Raw genomic sequence first — 12,808 nt, forward strand, 5'->3', positions numbered from 1 at the left:
ATCGCTCTCAATCCCTTTTCCTTCAAGACCCTTTTTCATACTTCGATCCCCTGGTGAAAACGACAACATTATTAAGCACATCTCTGACTTTACTATTATTACGACTTTCGAACCTCAAAAATCCAAGAGCACGCATCGACCTTTCGCAATTCAAGTATACACGATGTCTCAAAATTTTCTTCCCATTAACGACTGTAACTCTAACAAATTTCGTTGACATTATCTAAATATGCTTACGATCCTTGTAAAAATAACTGGTTAAATGCAACTTGACATAGAAGGATTTCCTTATCCCACGGTAGACATTATTATTATTATTATTATTATTATTATTATTATTATTATTATTATTATTATTATTATTATTGACCAACATTTCTGAATGCAACTGACACCTGAAATTACAATATTCGCCACGACAAAATTGACACTTATAACGTTCACAAATCCGCACTTTGAATGATATCTCATCTCAACACAAAAATTTAAGCGTCGCATTTTACCGTTCTTGACATGAACTTTACACACTGAAATTTTCACACGCTGACCAAAATTTACAACGCCTTTCGCCTGATAATTACGAATCTCACCCGACAATCATCTGGAAATTTGGTTAGGACAGACAGTAACTAACTACTAACTACAACATAATATAAAATAGACAGACCTGCACATTGGTGACATTCTCAGCATTCTGATTGCATCATCCCAGCAACCTCGTACTTAGCCCCTCATTTTCACAGATAACATTTTCATATTTAAAAACTCACTCATCCAAACACTACCCTTCACACACACACGAGATTAAAAATTACCATAAATAATGCACTTTCTTTGTAACTTGCACCACGAACTTCCCTCGTTCTGCAGTCGGCTATAACTGTCTGATGCGTCTCCCAGAGTGGTTTCTCTCCCCGTTGTTTCAACAAGAACAGGTGTTCGGCCGATAAGGGAGTCGAACTATTTTGGATCGCTTCCCCCAGACCTTCTTCACTTACAAGAGTACAGGAAATGATAAAAAAATAAAATCTGCTGTGTATTTTTCAACCAGCCTACACCTTCCCAGTTCGTCTGCAAACGTTCACAGCTTCTCCAATTCACTTTTCTTCTTACTAAATATATGGACTTTAGCCACGAACATGTATTTGATTATTGTCGGTCAATCTGGCGCGAAATTCTAATGACGACGGGCACGAGCTCCCGCGGCTTCAAGTTCCAGATCGACACTCCAAAATCTACGGTGGGGGGTTTCTTTTATAATTTCCGGAAGGACGCTATCCCCTCTATGAGTCTCGGTGGTGTAATCTGCCAAATTTGCTTCTAATAAACCGATTTTGATAAGACTTGTCCCAGAACTCCGGACAGACTTGCACTTATGTTAGGTGTTAATTTTATAATTTTTCTACACTCACAACATAAGAAATAAATTGTTTCTGCCCGTGCGTTTCGCGCGTTTTTCTTCTGCCCACGACCTTGGCACGTGTAACTAGCTCACTGTTCTCACGCTAACACACACTTGGGCTTAACTGCATCTAAAATTTTCCCTGGTGTCACTACCTCCACAAAGGGTATATGAATAATTTTGCTTATTTATTTCTTCCTTTACTATCTTGTCAAAATCCCTCGTTGTGCAGAATTCATTAATTTAGAAAATTGTCGGGCATTCGAGTTCCACCGAAGTGTCCCGGCAATCCACGAGCTCGCCTTGCGGGAACCTTCCCACGCAACATCGGGCTCTTGGGAGCGCAAAAATGGCTGCCCTCAAACATACAGTAGTTTCTGAATACTAAATAAATATTTGGGAAAAATAAAAATTTTTCTCACCGTAGAATTATGGGTTCAATATCAGTAGTGATTGATTGATTGATTGATTGATTGATTGATTGATTGATTGATTGATTGATTGATTGATTGATTGATTATCTTTGTCTCCATCATACACCCCTTGTTTCCCTGAGGCACGGCAGCAGCTTGTACGGCGAGTTCGCGCCAGGAAGAAACAAAGGAGCCTCGTTTCCTCGAAGAGACAAATTTTCTCCGCCAATCCGATTGCAGCATAACAAGAAGAGCATCCCTGATGTGTTTTGTCGGTATACTTATGATACAGTCTGTGTCCAGTCTCCTGAAGTTAGCGATCAATGTGGTCAGTGTTGAGTTGCTCGACGGTTCTTATTCCAGTCCAGACTTGAATGTACTTGAGGCATGACGTTTACTCCTAACTCTCCTTCAATTTTGCCGTTTGAAATGAGGTGCTATACAGCACTTGCCACAGGTAGCAGCTCTCGTATAATCCTGGGGAGACGTCTCAACCAACCAGACGCTCTATCATCAGGTCAGGATGCTCGAGCTCTTACCCGCACTAGGCACTACAGGTCCAGGATTATACGGGAAGCTGTGGAACTACGTAGAAATCCTAACAATTTCAACAGGGACACTGGCTGTCAATTAAGTAATACCTGGTTGTCAACCATTAGGAATTTACGTAGGTAGTTCCCTCCCCTTTCCCTTCACTATTGTTATTTCGTCTCGGTGTTTTCCAAATCCGTACGTTCGTCATCACCAGAGCTTTCATGTCAGGCTTGTGTCAATGTCATGTGTTACGTACACATGTCATGTGAATCTCTTAGACTGATTCTGATGGTTCGGTCAGCTTCCGCTTCGAACGCTAGCGCTGTGCTACGTCTGGTGGCGAATGAAAGTACCACTTGCACTTCTATTATAACGTCTAAATTTAAAAGACTAATTGTTTAAGAAGCCTTTCTGGTGGACAGTCGAGATTTTCTTCTGATGACGCAGAGCACAGTTCTCTGCGAAACGTAAAGAATTTCGCCTTAGTTTCTTGACATGGCATAAGCCCAAAAGTCTATACAGTATCATGTCTATAAGTTTCACTTTGATTATATTTTTACAGACTCATGTTTACTTATAGTTTCTCTGCTCCTCACAAGATGGTGTGCGTTTGACTTTTCCACAGAAACTCTCATTCTATAAAATGGCCTCTCAGGGTACATGCGTCAGTGCATTGCGCTCTACACGGTGCAAAAGACGACTTCGCTAGGTTGACCAGAGTGCAGACCCCCTCTCTCTCTTTGCCCACGGCTGTCTCGCTCGCTCCGCCTGTCTCCCTCTTCCTCACCTGCTCCGTACTTAGCCTGCTGTACAAGGAATACAAAGCAGTGCTCTCTTCAGAAACAGTGTACGCCTGGCAGTGCGAGTCTTGACCACTGGCGCGCTAGTGTACTACCTCACATCAGTGCCCACTAGCATTGCTAACGGGAGATAAAACCAGTACAAATTTACCTCTACACTATAATTCCTGTATATTATATACGTAACTGAGCAGAATGAAATAGAAAATAATAAATGTTCACCTTTTACCCCTAGGAGTTCAATTCAACTGTGGATTTTCATTTCAGATAACACACATAACTGTCGGAATTTATGTCTGACATTTAAAAGCATAAGTTATAAGGTCTGCACTAGATATTTGTCAGTGAAAACGAACGACTTTAACCATTTTCCTTGACATTTTCTTCTCATATTTTTTTTCCTCAAGAAGTATTCTCGGCGATACTCATCTGTCATGCCATTAGCGTAGTTAGTGACAGAGGGGGGCAGAAACCTCTGCAGAATTATTCTCCTTAGTTCTTCAGGATGATCACTTTTCCCACACTATAGAATAGGATTTTTAGCAACATGTGGTAACATTATTTCGGTTAATATTTGTGCTATTTTTGGACTGCCCAGCGTTACCGATATCATTTCGTCCGTTACATGCCCCAGTTTCATCAGCAGTGAAACAAAACTTGGCTTTGGATACCTGAGACCACCTCTGTCTTTGACTTTTATTAATGACGTTAGTGGAGATGGACTCTGGATACTACTAATTTTATCAACACACTCTTGACATGGCATGTGGTCTTCGAAAACTCTTACAAAATACCCTCCAATATATGCCATTGCAGCACTCGACTTAGACACGCATGGTGCTCCTGCGGCTTCCTTTTCGATGTTTTCCAGTTGTGTTTGAAAATTTCTTGCTAACTCATGATTCGTTGCTGTCGGTTCATCTGAGTGTGCGATTTGTTCACTAACTAACGGTTGAAAAAGTTGGAAAATATATATTTTATTTATTTTGTTCCGAAAAATAAGAAGAAAACCATTTAGGAGCTTATAGGAGATAATTTATTCCTTTTCTGGTTATTTTTCACGAAAAACTGAAAGGTAAAAAGGAACTACTTATATAATATGTCACTTTACGTTCCACAACTATTCCTCTCTTCCTCCTGCATAGACGAGCACATTAACTTACGCTCCGTGATAAGAATGGGCAGCTGCACTCTTCGAATATTCCAAGGTTCAAATCACAGTTTCGACACTGGCAATTCTCAGTGTGAGTTTCATGTAGAGTATACCACGGAAATAATGAAAGTATGAAAGAGCCTTCAAGTCCTGGGGTACCTACTCCAATATCTGTGTCAGATACGATGGCCATGACACCCAAGGAGTCTGGCATTGCTTATACCTTCCCAAATAATATGCTAATGTTGACGGATCGTGTAACTATTAAATATTTTCATTCCTGCCCTGATGAGGGAGGCGGGCTTCCTAGACGGTGACACCTTCTCTCGGGCCAGGAGATTTATATCGAAGATATTGTAGTATTATTATCATCAGAACAGGAACAATAATAATAATAATAATAATAATAATAACAATAAGTAACCTAATTCTTGCCGTCACATGGTCTGCGTATTTACTGTACCATACCGTGCCTGCTTATTGCTTTAATCCATAATTCCCCAGTTGGCTCTTGGCAAGGGAATTCATGGAAACTAGTTCCAGGAACTTTATTTCTAGAGCCTTGTTGACAAAATGGTTCGCAACAGTGCACCATTGTAATATAAATGACGTATTTTAACAACACGACGTCACAAGTAAGCACACAACCGCCAACTGAGGTGTTCATGTGAGGTTGACTTGCAGCGCCTCTAGCGGAAAATATAGCATCCACAGGGCGGACAGCTATGAGTGGCTATTGGGCAGGCCTTGGATACCTTGTAGGCTAAGCTCCGTAGTGCTCCAAATCCGAGCTGAGTTGAGCCGAGCTTAGCCGAGTCACCCCGAGACGACGCGCTGGTCCGAGACGAGCCGAGTGGGACCTATGCACGGTGCACAGGACCTCTGCGCCTCAGTTTGCATGCGTGAGATTTTGGACGTTTGAGAAGCCCTGCTCTATAAGAACCAGTCTCCTCTCCTTCAACTATTTCAGCAGTCATGATAAGCCCACTGGAGAAATAAAGTGTCCTGATGTGGGAATGTACCATACGAACCTCTGAGGGACCAAAAATGACAGTGTATCCACTTCACTCGGTGACACTTGCATTCTTGCCATGTACAAAATGTAGTATGCATTATTAATACAGTGTTTCCTTTTTCACCTCCTAATGCAATTAAGACATGGGCTTAATAATTTGTATAATGGTCTTAGTAGTTTATAATTGCATCGTGTTGTTCTGCAATTAATATATAAAACACACAACTGCAGATTAGTAACTTAAATTTCCTGCTATCACTTATAAAGAATAGTATTATAAATTCATTAAACTTGTCTGTTAGATGCAGGTATTTAAGTAACATTATATGCACATTATTACGCATTTAATTTTAATTATATGTATCCTTTATCAAGAGTTCTTCGTATCTGTCCCTAGTATTTAGTTTTTGTAGAATTACTAAGTCTTACTTCCATTGTTATGCTCATATTTTAAAATTGATTTCTAAATGTTATTATGGAAAGTGGTTAAGTGTAAGAGAGGGCCATGGGCTGTAACTTCGCCACGAATGTAAGTCAGGAATAAATAAATAAATAAATAAATAAATAAATAAATAAATAAATAAATAAATAAATAAATAAATAAATAAATTAATAACGAAGTAAAGTTAGAAGTTTCTTTAATGCACTTCAATGGACTTTATTTCCTTTGATGTTACAGCTGAAACAAAACGAGCAAATGGGTTTCAAACCCCGTATTATTTATCAACTAGCGAATGTACCGTGCTTCGCTACGGTATTCTATATTGTATTCGAATATCGACGTAAATAGTGTACATGCAGTAAATAAGATTGTTTTAAAATTGCATGTCTCTTAGCGTTATCCGACAAAGAGCATAGGGAGGTCCCCGTACGTTGTTTCCAATGTAAAAAGTTTGTTATGTATTTGTGATATAACGGCAGGCTCACTTGTCTACTGCCATTCACAATCGAGTTGGGAAGTTTACATTATAATTGCAGGCCCCATTGCCTACTACGCGGACAGAATAGATTTAGGGAGTATCGTTAAAATGGCAGCCCCCTTTCCTACTTCCAGACAGATTACAGTTGAGGAGTTTTTATTATAATGGCAGGCAATTACCCTACTATCACTCGAAGTTGAGTTGTGCAGTTATCATTATAATGCCAGGTCCATTTTTCTACTTCCAGCTACCTTACTGCCAGTCACACCAAGTTGGTGAGTTTCCATCAAAATAGCGGGCCACTATGCCTAATGCCAGTCACATTTTAGATGAGGACATTTCTTTATAATGGCGGGCACCCTTGCCTACTGCCAAACACAATCGGGTAGGGGAGTTATAAACAAAACTGCATTCTCACTTGCCTTCTGCAAGTCAAATCGAGAAGGGAACTATTCATTACTATTGTAGGCCTTCCTTACTAATGACAGTTACACAGGAGTTGGAGAAGGAACCCTTTCATACTGCCAGTCAAAGTGCGTGTGGGGAGTACTGATTACAATAGCAGACCCACCCTTTCTCGATCGCTACAAATCGACATCAGTGAATATATATAGATCGACATACGAAAGTATATGCGTGTTTACAATATTGAAGACCTTCATTTACAGATTAACTGCTACTAAACGTACGTCATATCGACAAAGGATTATACCATAAGACATGCCGGATTTAGTGGCCTAAATGGCTGCTCCTATGATATGTCATCTATTCTTGGGTCAGATTGAGTTAGAAACATTGAACAGGGTAACGTTTTTGTAAGATTATCTCACATTACATTACTTTTCGGATAATTATGTGACAGCTACATACATAGTATTTGGCTCACATATGGCTACTGGGTGGGCCAATTTTCGTGAAGAGTTTGATGATTCTGTATTTCATATGAGTAATCGAAAGTATGAATTATGCTGTGAAAATTCCAAATTGACTTAACATCGATTAATAGAGAAAAATCAAACGTAAAATATATACAGATACGGCAAAAAGTCATAAGACCAAGGTTGTAGATCATTCCAAATTGAACGGAGATTGTGCAATCTGTTATCTGATAGGAATTTCCGAAGGTCTGCACCATCATAAAAATTGCCTGCATATTTCGATATTCTTCGGGGATAAAAAGTGAAAAATTTAATGATCTTGGATGTTTTCCGTTCGTTACAGGCTAAAACGTATAATTTTGTCAAATTTCAATTATCTTCTTTTTCTTCTGGCAAATTATGCCGCAATCTGGATTTTGGGCGAGGCGGGTAAAAATTAGGACTTTCAGGAAAATAAACCAAAAATTATGGAGATGGTCATTATTACCCCTTAAACGGAAAGCTGTACGAAAATTTCGCCAAAATAGTCATTGTAGAGGTACACAGTCGTTACGATTTGATTTATATTGATAAGGAATCCGCTCCATGTAAAACACCTTTTAGGCTATGTCCGCTGGACTTAACCTACAAAACTGACCACTCATGATATCTCCCTTATTAATCCTCCTGACGAAAAAATGCACATGAAGAAAGGTTTAGAGGTGGAATTCCATCACGTTTGGTCGATTTCCAGTCAGGTTGGTCTTGTTCTGTATATATTGTGGAAGAGTAAAATCACCATTTCGGTTCCCTATAAATCGCCAGTCCATCCCGGAACATGAAATCTTATTTACGTTTAAAACCTACCTTTGGACAGGTGGATGCTAAATATAAATTTTGGTTTGAATGTCTTCAGTAGTTTTCAAGTTGTAAGGAATACGCTTTACAGGCACCCGCTCGTGAGTTAAGTCCGATGGGACTTGTACAGAAAAACGGTCCGTTAATGATATCTCCGTTATTAATCCTCGTATCGAAATGATGCACATGAGTAAAAAGGTTTAGGAATTAATTTCTACTAAGGCAGGTAGATTTAAATTAACTTTGGTTGTGTATATTTTGTGGAAGTGCAAAATCACTGTTTCGGTTTCGTATAAACCTCCAGTCAGTTCAGGGATTTAGAAACAATATTTGCCATAAAACCTATCAAGGACAGGTGTATATTCTAAATATGAGTCTTGGTGGAAATACATCCAGTAGTTTGTAGCACTCGCGTACATACGGCGTAATTAAGGAAGAAAATAATACAGTTAAGAAAGTTGAAAGTAATAGAAAATGGATTATAACTGAGGACACCCGGATAACGACAAATATGTAAATGCCAAGTGAATGTATTGGAAAATCAAATGCCCCTCAATAAATTATGCTAGTGTGAGTTGTGGATATAATAAAGCGGTAACAGAGGAGAAATTTAGGTCCACTGATTCCTAGGTAAACAAATAATAAGACGACTGATGGTGTTATTACTTAATCTATTCGAGGGCGGTTATAACATCCAACGATATTCCGCCAATATCCCTCGGATAGGCCGATTGACGCCTCTCATGCCTTCTACCCAAGGAAAAACCACGAATGTAAAAGCATAATGAGGAAAATGTCAATACGTTACTTCCCTGGTGGCATGCAGTCAGAGACGTTGCCATGGTAACCTGTAGGTTCGTTGTCGGTCTGTCGGTCACTCAATGCAGAGCATGATACCAGCGGAAAACTGTAAATTTCTCCGTCATGTGAAGAGTAAGGTAAATTATGAACATAACAAAAGTTGTTTATAATGAAGAGACGTTTCACGTACGGTAAACGAAGTTTACAGAAAATCAATAGTATAAGAGAAAATGGTTTCCTATAAACCCCCGTCTATTCAAAGATTTTAAAATAATATGCATATTGAAACCTTCCCCAGTATGAGTATACTCTAGATATGAAGTTTGGTTGAGATCTATCCAGCCGTTTCGAAGTGATGGTGGAAAAACCATTCTGGTTTTCCTATAAACCCCCCGTGTATTCAAATATTTTAAAATGATATGCATGTCGAAACCTTCCCCGGGATAAGTATACTCTAAATGTTAAGTTTGGTTGCGATCTCTCCAGCCGTTTCGACGTGATGGTGGAACAGACAAACAGACAAACAGCGGACCCCCTACAATTTTATTTATATAGATTAAGAAATAAAATGCTCGTATTTTAAGATATAAACTATCCACCTTTCCCTACAACACCTGCAATTTTTCTCCATGAATTATTTTTTCTGTTAAAGTTCCGGAAGTCCTCGTGCTCGTTATCAAAAACTACACGATAATTCTGCACATTCGCCATACGTGTTTTTTCATCATCACAACCCCTGACTTTTCTTAACAAATTCACAACATAACGACGAAAAGTGTGGTCGAGCGCTTCCTCGACGAACGGTTAAGTGCTATAACTGGTCTTGGAAATATCTAGACCCGTCGTGAACTGCCCATCGTTAAGACGTCACGACCGCTACTGCCGGTAAATGGTAACTTAACAATTAGTCGTGTAGTGGGAGATAACACCCACACGGGGGACAGCGTGTACGTGCGCGCCCATCGCCTCTCTATAAACAATAATTGAGACATACACAAAGCCTATATTTAATTCCCCTCGCACACTGATCTGCCTTTCAGATATGTTACTGTTCCTTGCGTGTTAATTCTGCCACTTATCAATCGACCGTTCCCTATGAGCTAATCTCCTAATTTCAACCACGGCCGACTTTTTATTACAGCCGCCGTAGTTATTTCATAACCGTGAGAAATATTTCCAACCGACAAAGCAAAATTTGTAAAGATAAAAATTTATCTACTTTTTATCGCTTCATCGGCCTTAATATGCAGAGTGTTTCAATAATTACACTGAGTTCAATGTTCAGTAATTATATGTCGATAATGATGATGATGATGATCACTATGATGATTATAATAATCTTGTTCATTGAATCAGCAGTTCATAGATTACTTTGATGTAGCCCTCCGTGCCACCCTACAGCATGCTAATATTTTTATGTTTACATACAGCTTTCATCTACTCTAATCTGTCCGTCATATTCATACCTTGGTCTACCGCTACCATTCTTACCGAATACATGACCCTCAAAAACTAACTGAACAAGTCCTTGGTAACGTAAGATGACTTTTCTATCATTCCATCTCTTCTCCTCGTCAAATTTCTCCAAACCGTTCTACTCTCACCAATTCAATTCAAATCACTCCATTGGCGATTAGATCTACCCATCTTACTTTCTTCTGTAACATCACATTTCAAAAGCTTTCTCTTTCTGTCTAAGCTAGTTATCATCTATGTTGCATTTCCATAGCATGCCACCCTCCAGACGAAAGCCTTATTTTTTTAAATTCCTATATCAATGTTCGAAGCGAGAAATTTTATTTTCCTAAGACAGCTCTTCCTTGCTTGTACTAGTCTGCATTTTTTATCCTCCTTACTTCTGCCATCATCAGTTATTTTACTACCAAGGTAACAATATTCATGTACTTCCGTTAAGACTTCATTTCCTAATCTAATATTTCCTGCATCACTTCGACTGCCCTCCATTACTTTTGTTTTGGATTTATTTTCATCTTGTACTCCTCCAAGACTGTGCCCATAGCACACAAATATTAACAATAACAAACGAGATATCGACTTTTTCCACTCTATAAGCCAGGTAGCTCTCCAGCGCCGTGCGTTCTACTTATAAGTGTCCTGCATGCACTAATGAAGAATTGGATGCCTAACAACTTATTTTCACAGGGGTATTACTGCCTGCAGGTAGGTCACGTCAGAACAGGAAGAGATAATAACCGGACGGCCGCTTCCTGCATGTTTCTCAGCGCTACCCGTCTAATGCGCCCTTTCCGTTAGTAAGCCTCGGTAGTAGGCTGGTCTTTGGTAGAGTAGCACTACATTGTCCGCCTCTGTGGTGTAGTGGTTATGGTGATTAGCTACCATCCCCGGGGGCCCGGGTTTCATTCCCGGATCTGCTACGAAATTTGAAAAGTGGTACGAGGGCTGGAACGAGGTCCACTCAGCCTCGGGAGGTCACCTGAGTAGAGGAGATTCGATTACCACCTCAGCCATCCTGGAGGTGGTTTTCCGTGGTTTCCCACTTCTCTCCCAAGCAAATGCCGAGAAGGTACCTAAATTAAGGCCACGGCCGCTTCCTTCCCTCTTCCTTGTGTATCCCTTCCGATCTTCCCATCCCATCACAAGGCCCCTGTTCAGAGTGACAGGTGAGGCCGCCTGCGCGAGTTATCCTCCTCAGTTGTATCCGCGACCCCAAAATCTCACGCTCCAGGACACTGCCCTTGAGGCGGTAGAAGTGGGATCCCTCGTTGAGTCCAGGGAAAAGCCAACCCTGGAGGGTAATCGGATTAATAAATAAATGAAGAAAGAAAGAAAGAGAGAAAGAAAGAAAGAAAGAAAGAAAGAAAGAAATTACAAGTAAATATTACTATAGAAAAACTCCTTACAGGTATTTTGGATGTTCAATTTGAATTATATATATTTTGAACTCTTATTGCCTGCAAAATCGATACATTTGCTTATGTCTGTGAACCTCAGTTACAAGTTAAGGGAATGGACTAAGCTGTGACTGTTTCCGAGAACATCGGTCATCAATATGTGCGATTTAACGCTGCTGATATACGGCTTACAGTGATTGCTTGTCATATTTTTGTATCCGGCTCGATGGCCAAATGATAAGCAAACTAGCCTTTTCTCAAGGGGTCTCCAGTTCGATTCGCGGCGGGGTTGGGAATTTAAAACTTTATTAGTTAATTCTTTTCACTCGAGGGCTCGACGATTACGTTGTCTTCAACATTATAATTCGAAACAGATGCGCAGGTCAACTCGGAAGACCTGCACCCGATCTCTAAGGAGGCCGCGCGATAAAAATGTTTCTTGGTTTATCTTCTTTTAATGTTGAAACCATCTTAACAGAGAAAGCAGGGGGTCCCCATACTATGAGCAATTTCCTCAATTATGGCGGAAGTTGAAGGGCTGACGGGCCCGGAAAAAGTTTAAAAAGTGATTCTTGGATAGCTCTATCAAATTAAAAAAAAGCAAATTTCGAAAATAATTTCCGAATAAATGCACTTCCGGAAAAACACTGCAATCATTTGTTTGTTTCTTTACTCGACTTATTTGTTATTCAAATCCTAACCAAACTAACTTGCTTACATAATTATTTCTGTAATGTGTCCCTTCGTTCAATACCCTCAATCCACACCGAACGTAGTTATAAGGACTTAGCACTCGCAGTGACTTACATTAGGAAAAAGGGAAACTGCTAATCCAATCGACCGCATGACGATGATTAAGAAATGGATTGCAAATTTCATGAATGAATAAAGAACATATTATCATAGTTTATTTTAGCTCACATCCCAACATTGAGTCACTTGCCTGAAGGGCTGAAACTGAAGGCTTTTCGTTAACATGAAATGTTTTATTTTAATTCTTTTCTTGTAACAGTTTGTTTCGCTGAGTTGTATATTATACATGTTGTTGATTTATTTTGTTGTAAGCCGGTATTGCCTCGAGCAGTAGTGGTGTTGTGAACTGCTCAAGAATCTTAATTCGAACATTGAGACCTGTCAGTAACACCAGGAGCAGGAAAGTCGCGACACGACGTAGATCGATGG

This window comes from Anabrus simplex, chromosome 3 (assembly GCF_040414725.1).
Source record: "Anabrus simplex isolate iqAnaSimp1 chromosome 3, ASM4041472v1, whole genome shotgun sequence".
Classification (NCBI taxonomy): domain Eukaryota; kingdom Metazoa; phylum Arthropoda; class Insecta; order Orthoptera; family Tettigoniidae; genus Anabrus; species Anabrus simplex.